The sequence below is a fragment of the Miniopterus natalensis genome, chromosome 19 (assembly GCF_054644295.1).
Source record: "Miniopterus natalensis isolate mMinNat1 chromosome 19, mMinNat1.hap1, whole genome shotgun sequence".
Lineage (NCBI taxonomy): Eukaryota > Metazoa > Chordata > Mammalia > Chiroptera > Miniopteridae > Miniopterus > Miniopterus natalensis.
Window position 1 is genome coordinate 38,023,922 of NC_142099.1, and position 16,115 is coordinate 38,040,036.

The following is a 16,115-nucleotide window of genomic DNA, read 5'->3' on the forward strand; positions in this document are numbered from 1 at the left end:
TGATGATGGCTTTGTGACCAGACGCTGACTCAAATGCTTGCAGTGACTCCCCCCAACATCCTTTCACCTCGCACCCCCCTACTCAGCACCCAGAGTCCTCGGACCCAAACTAGCTGTCAGAGGGCATGTCCATGTGCCCAGTCTTAGCTGGAAGTCAGCAGCCGCTTAAAGCACAGCCTGTGCGAGACCCTCGGTAAGTGGGAGGCCCTTCCAAGCAAAGGACAGAGGCTGGAAGTAAAAGATAGTCTTCCAGGAACCTTCTGTCTCCTCCCTCCCCCCCTCTCCTTCCCTCCCTCTTCCCTCCCTCCCTCCCTCCCTCCCTCCCTCCCTCCCTCCCTCCCTCCCTCCCTCCTTCCTTCCTTCCTTCCTCCCTTCCTTCTTCCTTCCTTCCTCCCTCCCTCCCTCCCTCCCTCCCTCCCTCCCTCCCCCCTCCTCCCTTCCTCCCCCCTCCTCCCTCCCTCCCTTCCTCCCCCCTCCTCCCTCCCTCCCTTCCTCCCCCTCCTCCCTTCCTCCCTCCCTCCCTCCCTCCCTTCCTCCCCCCTCCTCCCTCCCTCCCTTCCTCCCCCCTCCTCCCTCCCTCCCTTCCTCCCTCCCTCCCTCCCTCCCTTCCTCCCTCCCTTCCTCCCCCTCCTCCCTTCCTCCCTCCCTCCCTCCCTCCCTCCCTCCCTCCCTCCCTCCCTCCCTCCCCCCCTCCCTCCCTCCCTCCCTCCCTCCCTCCCTCCCTTTCTGTCCTTTCTTCTTTGCAGCTCTTGCAATTACCAACCAGCTTTCATGCAATGGAAAGACCACATTTAGCACAAGAGTGAGAGTAAGCTGTCCTCTCCCAGAACACCCCCCACTTCTCTCCTGGCTCCGGGAAGGGAGGAAAGGGTTGCCCTGGCTGCAGCGGGGTGCCAGGGAGCCCGAGAGCAGCAGTGCCCACCAGGACCAGAGCCAGAGAGGGCTGGGAGCATTGAGCTCGAGCAGATGGCTCAGAAAACAGTCTGCGAAGAGCCCTAGGGCCCACTGCTGGTCAGAGGGCCTCCCTTTCAGAGTGTTCCCATTAGCACATTTTCTTGGCTTTGGCCTCATGGCTGCTGGGATGAGTGGCTGCCTTCCTTTTCCAAACTGTCCTTATCAGCAAGGCAACAATAGCTCATTTAATTAGCTGACCAGAACGGCAGCCAGTGGAGCTAATTTGGTTTTGCTGGCTGCTCCCTGGTTTGCACAGAGCTGATAAGCAGGCTTCCCTCCAGACAAACAGCGGGGTCCTCGGTGGGGGGCTGTGGGAGGAATGGGGCTCCTCCAGAGCCTGCCTGCACCTGTGGGAGGTAGCACTTGACCAAAGGCGACTATTCCGCACGCGGTATTCCCTGAGGGCGGCCGAACCTGCCAGCCGAGAGATAAAATAGGCAACGGGAAACCGCGAAGGCAAGGCCCGGATGGGCTGCTGGGAAGAGCCCGTCCCTTCAGAAAGCACCCCTGGCCGGGCGTCCCGGACCCCAGCCACCGACTGGCCTTCCCAAGCGCCTCCCCCGTGTCAGCTCCAGGGCGTAACCAGCATCACTGCCCGCCCCCGCGGGTGGGCGGTGTGTGTAACAGCGGAGATGCGCGTTCCTGACACGGACGGAGGATGGCACCAACGCCGAACGGTCAGCAGTCAGCACCGCACCCTGGTGCCCTCTCCCCCGGGCAGAAGCCAAAGGCGGTCCTCTCTGTGCCCTCGCACTTGGCGGAGCGTCTGCGCTCGGAAGGCCATCCCCTAACTGACATCAGAGAACATTAGCCTCCTTTTTGGTCCAGCGCCTTAACTTCCCCTTCCTCGGAACACGAGAAAAGGTTCAGAAAGACACCACTGTTCACATCAGCTTTGTACCCAACCCATCAACATAGCAGTTCTATGTGCCCGCATCTCTGCCCACCAAGCCCCTCCCCAAGTGCTTTCCAAAGCTGCTACCTGCAGGTGAAGGGAGCTTTCCTATTCCCCTTGGGCCCTGTCCCCTTGGGGCCCTGTCCCCTTGGGGTCCTGTCCCCTTGGGGTCCTGTCCCCTTGGGGCCCTGTCCCCTTGGGGTCCTGTCCCCTTGGGGCCCTGTCCCCTTGGGGTCCTGTCCCCTTGGGGCCCTGTCCCCTTGGGCTCCTGTCCCCTTGGGGCCCTGTCCCTTTGGGGTCCTGTCCTCTTGGCTCTCGGTCACTCCCCCACCCCGGAGGTCTCACCCTCTCCCACGGCTTCAATGCCACACCTGCCAGCAGCTCCAAGCCTTTATCTTCTCCTGGACCTTGCTGTGCCCCTCCTACCACACCTCACGCCCAAGCAAGACGCTGGAAACCGCCTAGTGTACGAAGCTGGTTCTCATCCTCGGCTCGGTGGGAGGCCCACAGTTCCCGAGGCCGGAACCCCAACCTTTCATTCGTGCTCCGTCTAGGTCGGGAGTTGGGAACGTCTGGCTCGTGGGCCATATATGGCCTGAGAAATCATTGGGTCTGGCCCTGCCAAGGCAACCACAAGCGGGACTCAAAATTCAATAAATCTAGGAGTTTTTTTCATAGTTAATTTTTAAGTTGATAATTCTGTATGGCCCATGAATGATGTTATAAATATCCAAATGGCTCTTGGCAGAAAGAAGGTTCCCCAACCCTGGCCCAGGTAGACTCTGAGTCTGCTGACTTCGCCTTCTAAGTGTTCCCTGCATCGAGGCTGCTCTTATCCGAGATTAATTTATTTATCTCTCTCATCGTTTGTTCCCTGCTCTAAACAGGAATTTCTCCACTGTGCAGATGCAAGGTCTGAATGAGGCTGCACCAGGCTTTGCTGTCCCTGGGTGGGGGACGGGGGTCCGCAGCAGGGAACAAGGAGGAGGTCACCCTTCATCACAGAAGGTGTGCCCCGGAAGGTCCCAACATGTGGGGCTGTGATCAGTCACCGGGCCAGGCTCTCTCTGGATCCCTGGGGATCCTATTTCCCAGGCCCCACTCCTGCCCAGACCACAAAAGGCAGAAACCTTCATGGCCAGGCCAGTTTTTCTGCTTCTCCACAGAAACAGTGGAGCACCGGCTCTGCTCCCATCCTGTGTCGCCTTAAGGTGCAGCCTGGAGGACAAATGGGCTAATAAACACAGTGCCCCGCAGGAGTCTGGGTCATGGGAGGTTCTGGCAAACGTTGATTCCTTGTCCCCCTTATAGATCAGCCCTGACTTCTCAGAAATGCAAATGCCTGCCCACCAACCGAAGCCCATCTTCCACATCCCTGCATGGGGCCTTTTCACAACCCCTTACAGCCACCGGGGTCCCTCTGCTCCGCTCATTGCCCCACAGAGACCCCAGAACGCAGCAGCAGCAAGGAGTCTGGCCTCCCTCAGGCGAGGCCCTGCTTTACTGAGCTCCGAACTCGGACCGTCCCTCCTCCCAGACGTTGCTGCACCATCCATTTTAAATGACATGGAAGCCGACCCTTTTATCAAGATCAGCAAACTACTATATTATTATTATTGTTTAGCATTTACATAACACTGAATTTGCAAAGTGCTTAATCATAATTTATTTATTACTTCATCTAACTGCTCACTAATGGAAAATTCAAGGGCTTGGCCCGAGTTCACTGACCTCCCCTCTGGAGACACCTTAGGCCACTTCCAACCATTCACCCAAGCGCCCGCTGTAAGATATTCTAATGCAAAACCATTTGGGGTGTGTGTATATGTATCCTTTCTGGCATTTGCAGTGTATCTGTTGCGACAATACACTTATTTCACAATGAATGAAATAAGTGTTACTATTATTGTAAAGTCAATGAAATCTTTTCTTTCTGGAACTGATACAGAACCTGCAAGAGTCAATTCCAGCTGCGGGCGGCTGTGGACATAGACTTCCCGTCTCCCTCTAGGAAGGCTCACTGCCCAGCTCCGAGGGGGCAGCTGGCTCCCACCCCCTGCTGCCTTCTCAGGGTGCCCCTTAGGCTGGCTGAGCGCGGGGAGGTGCAAGGTCCTTTGCCCCCGTGGCCTCGTGTAAAGGTGACCCCCTGGGTTGGATGAGACTCTTCCAGGTCAGCATCACTATTTGACCACAAAATTCTTGGGCAAGAGTCTAGACTCCATTCTTTAACCCGTCTTTGCAGAGCTCAGTGTAAATTTGGCCCCTGTGAGCTCCAGACCCCTTCACCATGCTATTACCAAACCAGTCACACTACACCCGTCATCTGCGATTTGGTAGGAGGCTCACAGGATCTCAATGAACCATCACAGCCGTGTTTCTTCTAAACAGTAGGGCACAGTCCCTCTGCAATTTCTTGGGACACGGTGGGGACTGTGGGTCGTGGCTTGTCACCCAAGGGGAAGGAATCGTGATGGACGAGTCCACCCTCAGCCTGGAGAGCTCCAGTCTTTGCAAGGCCCTGCCATGTCCTGTTCACGGTATTAGCACCTCAGATGAACGCAGCTGGTGGAGCAGCTGCAGGCGTGGCCTTCAGGGTCGGGCAGAGCTGAGTTCAGATCCTGACCCTGCTACACACTGGCTGTGCATCCTCGGACAAGTGCCTTGACCTTTCTGAGTCACGGTGCTGACTCTAGAATGGGGATAGCACTTCTTAGTGTTGGTGTGAAGGAAGGATGAGAGAACTCGCAGTACTTGTCGGAGAAAGACTCTGAAAACGGCGTCTCTGTCCTACATTAAACAACTGTCTCAGTAATGAGCTGATGTGTTGAGTGACAACATTCAGATCCACAGAGGCCTCATCCGGCTGGACTCAAGGACCAAATCTGATAGGATGGCGTTTGACAAGGACACCTGGGAAGGACTGCACTTAGATCTGAGAAGCCAGCCTCCCACATGCCCAGTGGGCCAGGCTGCTCACCCAGGTACCTGAAGGAGCCACAGGCGCTCGTTAACGGGTGGGTGGTGTGAGCGTGCGGCCTGAAAGCCGGGGCGGTCTCCGCGGAGGGAGGGCGAGCCCACTGTCCAAACAAAGGAGACTCAACATCGGTCTCCATGGCCTCCCCGCTCGGAGGTTTGGGGACACTGTGGCCGGCAGCAAAAGGCCCATCTCCCCCTTTGCCACTCTAGGTGGAAGTTATTCTCACACACCCACCAAGGACCCAGGGGCTCGGAGATCTGGCAAAACAACAGACATCCCGAGAACCCAGCAAGGTCTGCAGGCCTGACCTCCACCCGGATCCAGCCCATCCACCTGTGATGAGGCCAGCCCGCCACCGTGTCCTAACACGAGGCGTCACGAGCTCCGCAGGCTGTTTCTGGTCAGTTGATGAAAACCTGAGTCACCGACTGCCCACGTCTACGGGCGCACAGACATCAAACCGCCACCCTGCTCTACCTTCGTTTACTCAGACGGCTCTCCTGTTTATTGGGCCAATAAATCACAGGCAGCAACGCCCGCCCACCAAAATCCCACCTGGCTGCAGGCTGGGCTCTCACTTGCCATCCCTCAGGGCTTCCCAGGCCCTCTGCCTACTGAGAGCACTCCACCCACCTGCAGCAGCCCTGGGTGAACCTTTCCTTAGGCACCTACTGTTTACCACTCTGTCCTGTTTCTTACCTGGATCCTGTGAGAGACCACGGTGACCTGTGCAGAGGACCCTGGTCTCTCGCCGTGACCTGTGCAGAGGACCCTGGTCTCTCGCCGTGACCTGTGCAGAGGACCCTGGTCTCTCGCCGTGACCTGTGCAGAGGACCCTGGTCTCTCGCCGTGACCTCTGCAGAGGACCCTGGTCTCTCGCCGTGACCTCTGCAGAGGACCCTGGTCTCTCGCCGTGACCTCTGCAGAGGACCCTGGTCTCTCGCCGTGACCTCTGCAGAGGACCCTGGTCTCTCGCCGTGACCTCTGCAGAGGACCCTGGTCTCTCGCCGTGACCTCTGCAGAGGACCCTGGTCTCTCGCCGTGACCTCTGCAGAGGACCCTGGTCTCTCGCCGTGACCTCTGCAGAGGACCCTGGTCTCTCGCCGTGACCTCTGCAGAGGACCCTGGTCTCTCGCCGTGACCTCTGCAGAGGACCCTGGTCTCTCGCCGTGACCTCTGCAGAGGACCCTGGTCTCTCGCCGTGACCTCTGCAGAGGACCCTGGTCTCTCGCCGTGTCCTCTGCAGAGGACCCTGGTCTCTCGCCGTGACCTCTGCAGAGGACCCTGGTCTCTCGCCGTGACCTCTGCAGAGGACCCTGGTCTCTTGCCGTGATCTGTGCAGAGGACCCTGTTGTCTCACTATGATCTGAGCAGAGGGACCCCAGAAGAGGGAGGGCATGGACAGGTGTCCCCCCAATGCTAACAAACCTTCCTTTGATTTACTTTTTTTTTTAAAAAATATATATCTTTATTGATTTCAGAGGGAAGAAGGGGGAGAGAGAGAGAAACATCAATGAGGAGAGAGTCATTGATGGGCGGCCTCCCGCACACCCTCAGCTAGGAATCGAGCCGCAACCCGGGCATGTGCCCTGACAGGGAATGGAACTGTGATCTCCTGGATCCTAGGTCAACGTTCAACTGCTAAGCCATGCCAGCCGGGCCCTCTGATTTACTTTTAAATCTGTTTGGCTGAAATCACCGAATGTTGGAGCCGGGAAGAGGCTGGGTTCAAAAGTACACACTCCTCGTTTTAAAGGTGTTGGGACCAAGGTCAGTAGAAGCAAAGTTATTTTACGATGAGAATAATTAAGGTTACATGGCCATAGAGCTTGTAAGTAGCAAAGCTGAGACTAGGACCTAGATGATCGGAATTCCAAATAAGTGCTCTCTGACCCATGACTGAGCCAGCAGAAGCTAGAGTCCTGGCGGTGGCCTGGGGGCCCCTTCGTCACTACACCCACTACTGTCCTCTGCTCCAGCCACGTGGCCCTGCGGGCCTCCTTGAGTGCTGGGCATGGGGCTGCCCCAGGACCTTTGAACAGGCTGTGTCTGCCTGAATTGCTTTACTCCAAATATCTACAGAGCTTGCTGCCTCCTCCCTTTTAGGTCTTGTTTAAATGTCACCTGCTTAGAGAAGCCTTCCCTGGTCAACCCCACAAAAATGACACATGCCTACTGCCTGCCCCAGCCCAGTGTTCACTCTCTTTTCTCCTCAGCACTTAAGACTAACACTCTAATAGTTCACTCCTTCGTGGTGTTTGCATATCTGTGCTGTTTTACCATGTGTGTCCTCAGATCTCCAGGGCTTGAAGCAGGGCCTGGTGCATAGCAGGTGTTTGCTGAATTCCTGTTAACCAGTGACGGCAGCAATGCAGTAACAGAGGCCAGAGTCCAGGAGCGTCGATGTGACATTCAGGAACACGAAGCCAGTGGCCAGACAAGCAGTAGTATTCCAGCCCTTCCCGAGCCACATGGAGTCAAATCTGGGAGTTACCCCCGCCCCACCTCCTGTAGAGTTTTCCGGGGTCCGGACCTGCGGAGCGGGAGGCGGGTGGGTCTCAAGGTCTCACAAAGCACCCACAGCTGTGGCTCAGGTTTTCAGTGCAGTTAACTCCCCGTGGACGGTCCTGCCAACTGTCATGTAGAGTCTCACCAGGCCTCAGCAAGCAGAGAAGGCCTAGGGCTGTCCGAGGCGACGTTTGGGTTTGGCTAAATTAAAAGCTCATTATTAATTCCTGCCAGAGACAAGAACCCCCATTCAGACTGTCAGAGGGCTCGTTGCCCACGGCCAGAAGAGGGTGTCTCCTCTGCCAGCCAGGCCCCCAGCCCTGAGAGAACACTGAGGTGGGTGAGGAAGCGGCAGGACAGTTGGCGTCAGCAGCCACCCTCATGGCCAAATGCCTCCCCGTCTCAGGGCCTCCTGGGTCACAGATGTAAGCGGCCCTTAGAGGGACTGAGGGGACTGGAGCCGTGATCCACACGGGGCTCCCAGCTGAGCATCCCCTGGGGGGTGCCGGACTCCAGACTCTCCAGGGCCCCTGTGTGTGAGCCCAGACCTTCCCCCAAACCTCTGATCACCTCCCAACAACTGTGGACTCTTTAAGGGCCAACGAAACCCAGGACAGAGAATTTTTCATTCTCCCCGACCCAAATCCAGGCGTCCCCAGGCTTTCCAAACCAAAATGCACGCGGCTCTTCCTTCTGCCCCACCCATCCCTTGGACCTTGTTATTTGCAAATAAACTAGGTTTCAGGGCTCATGGAGGCCTTTCCCTCCCCAGCCTTCTCACACCGAGTAGGTTCCTTGGGCGGCTCACTACAGGACTCAGGTGCCAACGCTGACCCAAACGGGAAGATTTCCCAGCGAAAGCCCGCACCCTCAACCATGGTGCCCACACTGCCCCTCCGGCCCCAGCTTGGTCAGAGGCCTCAGAGCCTTTCCTGCCCTAGGGGCCGCTCTGGGACCGGAGGCTACATGGAAGGAAGGAAAGATAGCTCCATGCAGACGCTGACTGTGACAACGGCCTCTCTGCGAAGTCACCTCTGGCTCCAGCTGACCTGGAAGCCATCAGCCAACTCCAAGAGCTGCTATTGTGCCCACGGGAAGCCAGCTGCCAGCCCTCCGTCTGCCCTTTCTCCAGATCCCTCTCCTCCGCCCAAGTGCTGGGGGCCCACCTGAGACCTAACATTTGTCTGTTTTGAGAATAGATGAGTATTTATTAGACTGAAACAGCTGGGAGCTCTGTGATATTTAGACGGGTATTAGAAGGCGTGGAGGAGATAATGCTGGGCTCTTGCTATGAGCCAGCCTGGGCTCAGCTACTGAGGGGATTTCTGGGGTCTCCTGTGAGAGTGAGATACAGTTAATTTCCTGTAAAAGCTGTGGACTGGGCGGTGCTGATATTGCCGTGTTATTTAGAATGGAAAGGTCAGGCCTGAGACTGAATAATCGATGACGAGAAATCTGCGGGGAGCCGCGGCAGCTGGCGAGCAGCGATGGAAACCCAGCCTGGCCGCCCCCCGCCTTCCCGCCGCATCTGGCTGCTCCTGGGGTGGCTTGTTAGTCTTCCTGCCGAACGCGTCCCGAGCCCTCAGAGCTCGTGGGCAGGGCACACGGGCTGGGACAGACCCTTGCCCAGGCGGCACGCACGGTGGGCTGCTCAGCCTTGCCCACACCATCCGCCCGCTCCTGGGCCACCTGCCCTGGCTGCCCACACATGAATTTCCAGATTGCCAATGGTGGCTCTCTCCTCTCTCCTAGAGCGCTTGGTCCCCTTGGGGCATTTTGTCTGCACAGTCGCTGAGACACAGCTGCGTTGTCCACGTGGACAGCCCGTCCTGAGTGGGAAGCAGACATGGAAGGTCAGGAACATGCAAGGGAGTCAGGTGCACGAGCCCTGCTCGGTGTCCCACCCTTTGAATACAGTGTCTCCCTGATCCTGGCAACCCCTTTACGGGTGAAGAGCAGGCTCCGAGCTCAGGGAGGCTGGGTCACGTGCAGCGGAACAAGGTTTCCAGACCCAGGGCTCTCCCTCCGGTGCCCCGTGCCTGCCCTTTGTCTGCGCCATGTGGGCACGGAGTCCCCAACATCCATGGTAGAATTCCCAAGTCCTCCTTTTCCTTAATCACATCGTCCCAGGCAGGTTCTCAGGAACTCAGTTTTTCAATAAAAGTTTCTCTCTTGCTGAAAACCTTCAGTAACCACTGTGTCAGTGGGCAGATCCCATACAGTGAATGGCCCAGGCCTGTAGCCAGCTTGGAAAGAGGGGGATGGGCCACGGAAAATCTGAGGTTCCTTTTGAATCTCAGATGTCATGCAGTTTATTTATATTTAAATTAGGTTATAGTTGGCACTGGAACAACATGGGTTTGAACCTCGTGGGTCCACTTACATGTGGATCTTTCTTTCAATGGACTGAAATTCGATTGGCAGCTCAATCGCACCTTGTTAAAGGGTTAGCTCCGCGGGCGGGGATCTATAGCAGGGCACCCTGTGAGAACAAGGGGCAGGGGCTCGCCCTGCCTTCTCGGCACTTGTTTCCCAGGCTAGAAAAGGCTGCAGGGGTTGCTCCAGGGAACTCAGCCACTTGAGTTGCCCTGGGATTGGTCAGGCTGAGCCCTGGAAACAGCGAAATGGCCAAGGCCCAGCCAGGTGGGATGTCTTTCTGCACCCTGCCCCCCCCCCCCCCCCCCCGGTTTCCTGCTGCGGCTGCCATCCCTGAAGTTTATAGGTATCATTACCTATGAAAAATCTGTTCCATCTGAAGACGGCTGGGGTTGGGGATGGGTGGCAGATTGCAATTTAATGATCGGATTAAATATGCGAAAGCAAACAAATAAATAAATAAGAAGCCGGCAGCCTGGAGCCCCACAACTCATGCCATGGGCACCAGAGGCCGGGGCTTCGAGACCAGCTCGTAATTCACTCCACAGGCAGGTTTAGTGGCCTGTTCCTGTGTGACCACAGGAACACAGCTCTTCCAGGGAGATTTACACCAAATGCACCGGAGGCTGGAGGGCCAGGGCCCTGGAGAGGAGCCGAGGTGAGACTCATGGTCCTGGTGCTGAGGATGGAGAGGAGGGCACCTCCCTACCCACGTCAACGCAGCGGCCACCACCCTCACCCCTCCTGGCCCCTGCACCACTCGCCGGCCTCGAGTCAGCTCGACCACATGTGATGAATCACAGCGTGATGCTACCGTCACGAGGGGCCGTGTCCCTGTCCCGCATCTTCCCGGCCTGTGACTTCATGGGGGACCAGTGTGAATTACTCCTCTTGTTATTTCCACTTTGAGGCACAGAGTTGCTGCTCCTGGTACATGTGGAGGCTGGATGACCGAGCCATTCCTCTGTCAGAGCCCCACTCCGCATCCGGCAGCTTCCGTGTGGCCACCTGGAGTAGGGAGGGAGGAGGCCATGGCTCCCCCGTCCACCCTGGGACCTTCTGGGTTCTCTCTGGCCTGAGCTCAGGTGTTGGTACCTGCCAGTTCCCTCCTCCTGCAACACATCCTTGTACCTGTGCTTCTCTCTGCCCAGAACTCCTTTCTCCAGCCTCCCCCACATCCTGCACCTGAGCGAATTGTGCATTTGGCAGAAGAGGCAGCTCCTCAGGAGGACATCCCAGAGCCATGACGCCTTCGCGCTCCTTCCTACAGACTCGCCCAGGGGCACATCTTTATTCCTGCTGGATACCTGTCTATGTGAATGACACGCCAGGTGAGGCTCCCCCACTAGGCAGGAAGCACCTGAGGGCAGGAGCCGGGAAGTTTTATTTTTGCTTGTGACCCCAGCACCCAGAGCAAGGCCTGGTGCCCTGGAGCTCTAGGGAAGCTTTGATTGGAACAGAGCCTGTCCCTAGGGGCTTCCTCACCACGTGCTTTTACTCCACAACCCGCCCCCCTTTGGCCCTGCATGGCCACGGCCACTGTTATCACAGCCACAGACGCACGGAGCCAGAATGCACAGCGATGGGGCAGTTCCCCTCCCGGGCCCAGCGCGGCCGTGGTGGCTGTTGAGTCTGGAGGAAGAGGGAAGCGCGAGGCGATCCGAGATCATCATTCACTCACCTCCTTTGGGGAAACCTTTTTTTTCACACTCAGCAAATGGTGCTGCTGTACCAATAACAAATGTCAAATGCTCTGCCTGGGACTCGGCTTGGGGAGACAGAACATTAGCGAAGGAAGAGCAAGTCAGTGAAAACGAGAGAATTCCTGCTTAAGGACTGAAACGCCAAGTAACAAATGTCACCAAGAGACTCCAGGGAGACAGGTCTGCATCAACAACAAGGACCACAGAGAAAGTAAACACATCCGCGGTGACCTTCAGTCATCCTGCACCCCACCCACCTCCCGGAAACTTCCAGGGGCCTCCCTCTCTCATGACAATGCCCTCAGCAAGCAGCACCTACAGGCAGGCATCCCGGCTGGATGAGCCTGGGGGGGGCTCCTGAGACAGCCCTGCAGGTGGGATACCCCCAGACACGGCTGCTTGGCGCCTGGTAGGTTTCTATGTCCATTTACCCAGTTGCCAGCTCGGAGCCACACTGTGAGCTGAATGTGGGAGTAGCTGCAGGGTCTTCTCCCTACTGGAGTGCCATCGGGTGACAATTATGTACCTTCCCACCCACGGGGCATAAATGTGGCCTGAGCTGAACCCGCAGTTTAGACCAGAGGCAGAAGGAAGCGAGTGATTGGGACATAACCTGGGGCTTAAACAGAATGGGCGACATGGGCACTGAGCCTTGACACACGGAAAGTGTTCGACCAGAAGAGTCGTCCCAGGCACAGGGGAATGTGGGCAAAGCCAGGTCCTTGGGAAGGACCTGCACTGGGGTTTCTCTGAGCCACAATGCCACCATCATCTCTGCACAAAACACCACCATCAAGTTCTAATTGGCCTCCCTGTTTCCAAACCTATTTTCTGTTGCCAGTGTCATACTGCAAAAACTTAAGTAACATCACGTCATTCCTCAGCCCCGGACCCTCCGAGGTCACCAGGCTCATCAGGGAACAGCCGGGTCCTGACCAGGCCGGACAAGAGGCTGTCTGGCCTGCCCTGGCTCACCCTCCGTGTCTTTTCTGACCAGATGTCCTGATTTTCTCATCTGGCTCTCTCTCCAATTCAGCCGGGCTAGGCAATTCCTCACATCTCCCAGGTGTGCTCCGGCCGCAGGGCCTTTGCATGGGCTGCCCCTCTGCCTGGAACCATCTTTTCAGACCCTAAGGGTCACTGCGTCCCTCCCGAGCGCCCTTTCAGCCAGCCCCCGGGCCGCCGTCTTCATTCACAGGAGCACCTGGCTCTTCCTTTCTCCCCGGCCCCACCCAACTCCCCGAATTGTACTTCTGCATTTTGTTTATTGTCTGTTCCCCGCTCCCTGGGATCTCAGCTCCTTGAGCACAGGGGTTTGGGCCACATTGGAGCCCTCATTTCCAGACTGGTGCCCAGCGCATGTCTGTCCAGCATTTGCTGAATGAGAGAATCACTGAATGGGCAGTTGCAAAAACCACGGGTTCAAACCAAACGCCAGCTGGGATAGGCCTGCGAGACACCCCAGACTCTCACCCTAAAAATTATTAAGATTCTGGAAACAAATCACAGATTTTACATTTAGAGATGGGGTCGGCAGAGCGCCTCTTCAGGGACACCGGGAGATGGCGCGGAAGCGCGTCTGCCACCTGCTGGGCACTGCGCTTACCGCCCCCTGACTCCCTCCTCCCGTCCAGAGACCTCACTTCAGGGAGAGCATATGATGCGACCCTGCTGCCTACGGCCTGCTGCCCCGCCTGTCCCTCTAACGCTTCCCCCTCCTCCTCTGGTCCCCTCCGCTCGCTTCCTCCCACTTTCTCTCCTATCGCTCCTCTCTGGCTTCTCCCTCTCTCCTTGTCTCTCTCCCTCCCTGTTGTCTGAGCGCCTGTCGCTGTGCGGGTAACAATGTGCCTCCTCCTGGGCGTGCGGGCGCTCGGCCCCTTAGCCAGCAATTCGGGTGGGGGGACAAGACAGGAACAGCTCAAGGCTGGGCCACGGCCGCGGAGGAGCTGGGTGGACCGGGGAGCCCACGGAGGAGCCTCAGGCTTGCTTCAGGAACGAGGGCCCACGGGTCTGTGGGGGCGCAGCCATCCTTCCAGGGGGCAGGCGTCCTGGCACCATGTGCAGTTTGCAAAGAGGAAGAATAAAGGAATAAGCCTGGACCTTCTGGGGAGCCAGGAGAAGGCCACGGGCTAAGCAGTTGTGTGACTGAGCCTGTGGGGAGAAGGGTGATAGATTAAGGAGGGTCCGTATGAATTCAGAATATTTATTTTCTATCATTCTAACATTGTTTCTATACCTCTACAGAGCAACCAAATCTGCATGCATATTTTGTGAGAAAGCAATTGCTAACTGACCTTACTGATCTTGTTTCCAGCATGTTCCCAGCGCTCGGAGGTGGGGGGTATTTGTTGGGTCGGATGGAGCGAGTTCCTGTGTGAGGTGGGAGGAGGAGGAACCGCGGCCCAGGCTTGGGAAGGCTCTAGGTGGGCATCCTCACTGCTCCTGGGTGTTAGGGATTCCGCCCAGCTTCCGTCCACCTCTGCGGAGGCCCCAGGATCTAAATAATTGGGTCGCACATTCTGGCAGCAGCTCCCTGAGCTTCCTATTGTTCTGCCCTGGGATTAGCTGCTTCCAGTCAACGTTTCCATTTCAATCCACTTCTGTTCCCATCAGCTCAGCCCAATTCCATTCCCCTGGTTGAGGGCTTTGTTAATGGACATCATGACTGTAAATCCTTGCCCAAGCTTGTAAATTGATGACCGCGTTTGTAGTCATCAACAAAGACCGAGAGATTTGGGTGGTTGTTTTTTGTTTAATCATTTGTCTTATTGAAAAACTCTTCCAGTGAAGGCCCTACTGGAGGCTGGCTCGCTGCTCAGATGGCCGCCTGTCCATAACTGTCTGGCCAAGCCACCCGGGGACAGGAGCCCGGGCGACAGGAGCCTGGGAACTCACAGGGAGCTCTCTACAAGACCAGACGGAAGGAACCAGGATGGCCGTTGAGACAATTTTAAACTTGGCTGGCTCTGCTTAAAAGGAGTTGGGGAACAATAGTAGAGAAACCTCAGGCAAACCCCAAAGAGATGGTGGGAAGGAAAGATTCTGCTGCTATGTAAGAACTAGGACCCCGGGCAGAGGGAGGGCTCGGCTTTGTGGGCGGAGGGCAGGCTCCTCCGCACCCGCAGCCGCCTGCGGGCAGCATGGCAGCCGACTCCACTGGGGCAGAGAAGCTCAGCGCAGATGGTCACAGTCACAGTGGCGCCAGGACACACATCTGGGGTTAGACTGGGTGTCTCCCAGGGCTCGGAGGCCGAGAGCAACACTCCCCTGGCTGGTGGCTTTTTCTCAGTCCCGCGGGTTCTGCCACTGTGCTGTGGAGCCTGACATGAGCGTTCCCTTCTCCCTCTGTTCTCGCTCTTCCTTCCTCCCGACGGCACACCTCGGCTAGGCCCTTCATCAGCCACGGCCGCGTGGTGCTGTGAGCTGGGTTCTGGGAACTTCATTTTGTTCTGGGAGCCTGGGCTTTGCTCCTGCTTCCAAATTCTGTGACTCCTAAGAAAACCTGGGGCATTAGCGAGGTGCAAGTTTGGATTAACTGGACTTTGGAGGGGTCAGCACAGCCCCCCCATTCAGACAGAAAGCATGGCCCTGCTGCTGAGGCGGGAGGTCCCTCCTCTGCTTCTGGGATCAGAGCAAGGCTGTCGGGTTGGGAATAAGCTCGGTGGGGGGTCGGGAAGGGACCCCGGGGACTCACGCCGCTTTGACTAACTCAGAAGGGAGAGGAGGATTTTGTTCTGAACTCCAGTTTCTCTCTGGATACTTAACACTAGGAGACTTTATTCAAATGTACTCAGGCACTTGGGGCCTTGTGCGCCACCCAGAGGCACTGCCGATGAGCCTGCGAGTGGCACGGGGTGCTCCGCTGGGCACCGGGCAGAGAGAATTCTGGCTGGATGCAGTGGAACCTGGAGGTTAACGAATGGACCCTACTGACTATCCAGGGGCATCCAGGGGCTCAAGGTGACCTGCCTTTTGCATGGGTCCCAGGAGGAATACAAGTACAACAGTTGTCCAAAGTACGTGGCCTTCATGACTCCCCTTCCCCACCCCCCACAGCCAAGGGTGGCCTTGCGGTTTCACAGGACCAGGCGCCACAGGCTGCGTCTCAGTGGCCCAGGGGCTGGAGATCGGGCCGCCCCTCTATCTGTACCATCTTAGAGGATCTGGGAGGGCGGAGTCCTGAGCGGGGCCTCCTCTCCACCCCAGGCTGCCAGTTCGAGCACCAGGTTGAAACACCCTCCCGGCCTCACGCACAGGGTGGTCTCAGAAGCACCCACTTTCTGTGCCATCCTCCCCACGGACGTTTCTGGAAGGGAGGCTGTGTCCTGGATGACACATGGTGGTCAGAACATTGCCACCTCCTGCTTGTCTCCTTGTTTCAGCGTGAGGGGCGTGGCCAGGAGGACCGTAAGGACAGCGCAGGGGAACCCATGGTGGGGAAACACTTCAGATTTTGTGAGTTTAAACCTTCAGAACTCCTCTCCCAAGTGACTAGACAGCCACGAAGCCATGGGAGTGACTGCCCGAAGGGGGGACCAGGCTGTCGCCATGGACTACAGCTCTCCCCTCCTGATGACCACAGGCTGGGTGCTGAGCCCCAAGTTTAGCCAGCACCCACATTGGAGCATGTTGGGGATGAGGGAAGGGTGTTTCTCTTCCACCGTCACAGAGGGGGACACTGCTGTTTTCTTTCCTTGGGGGG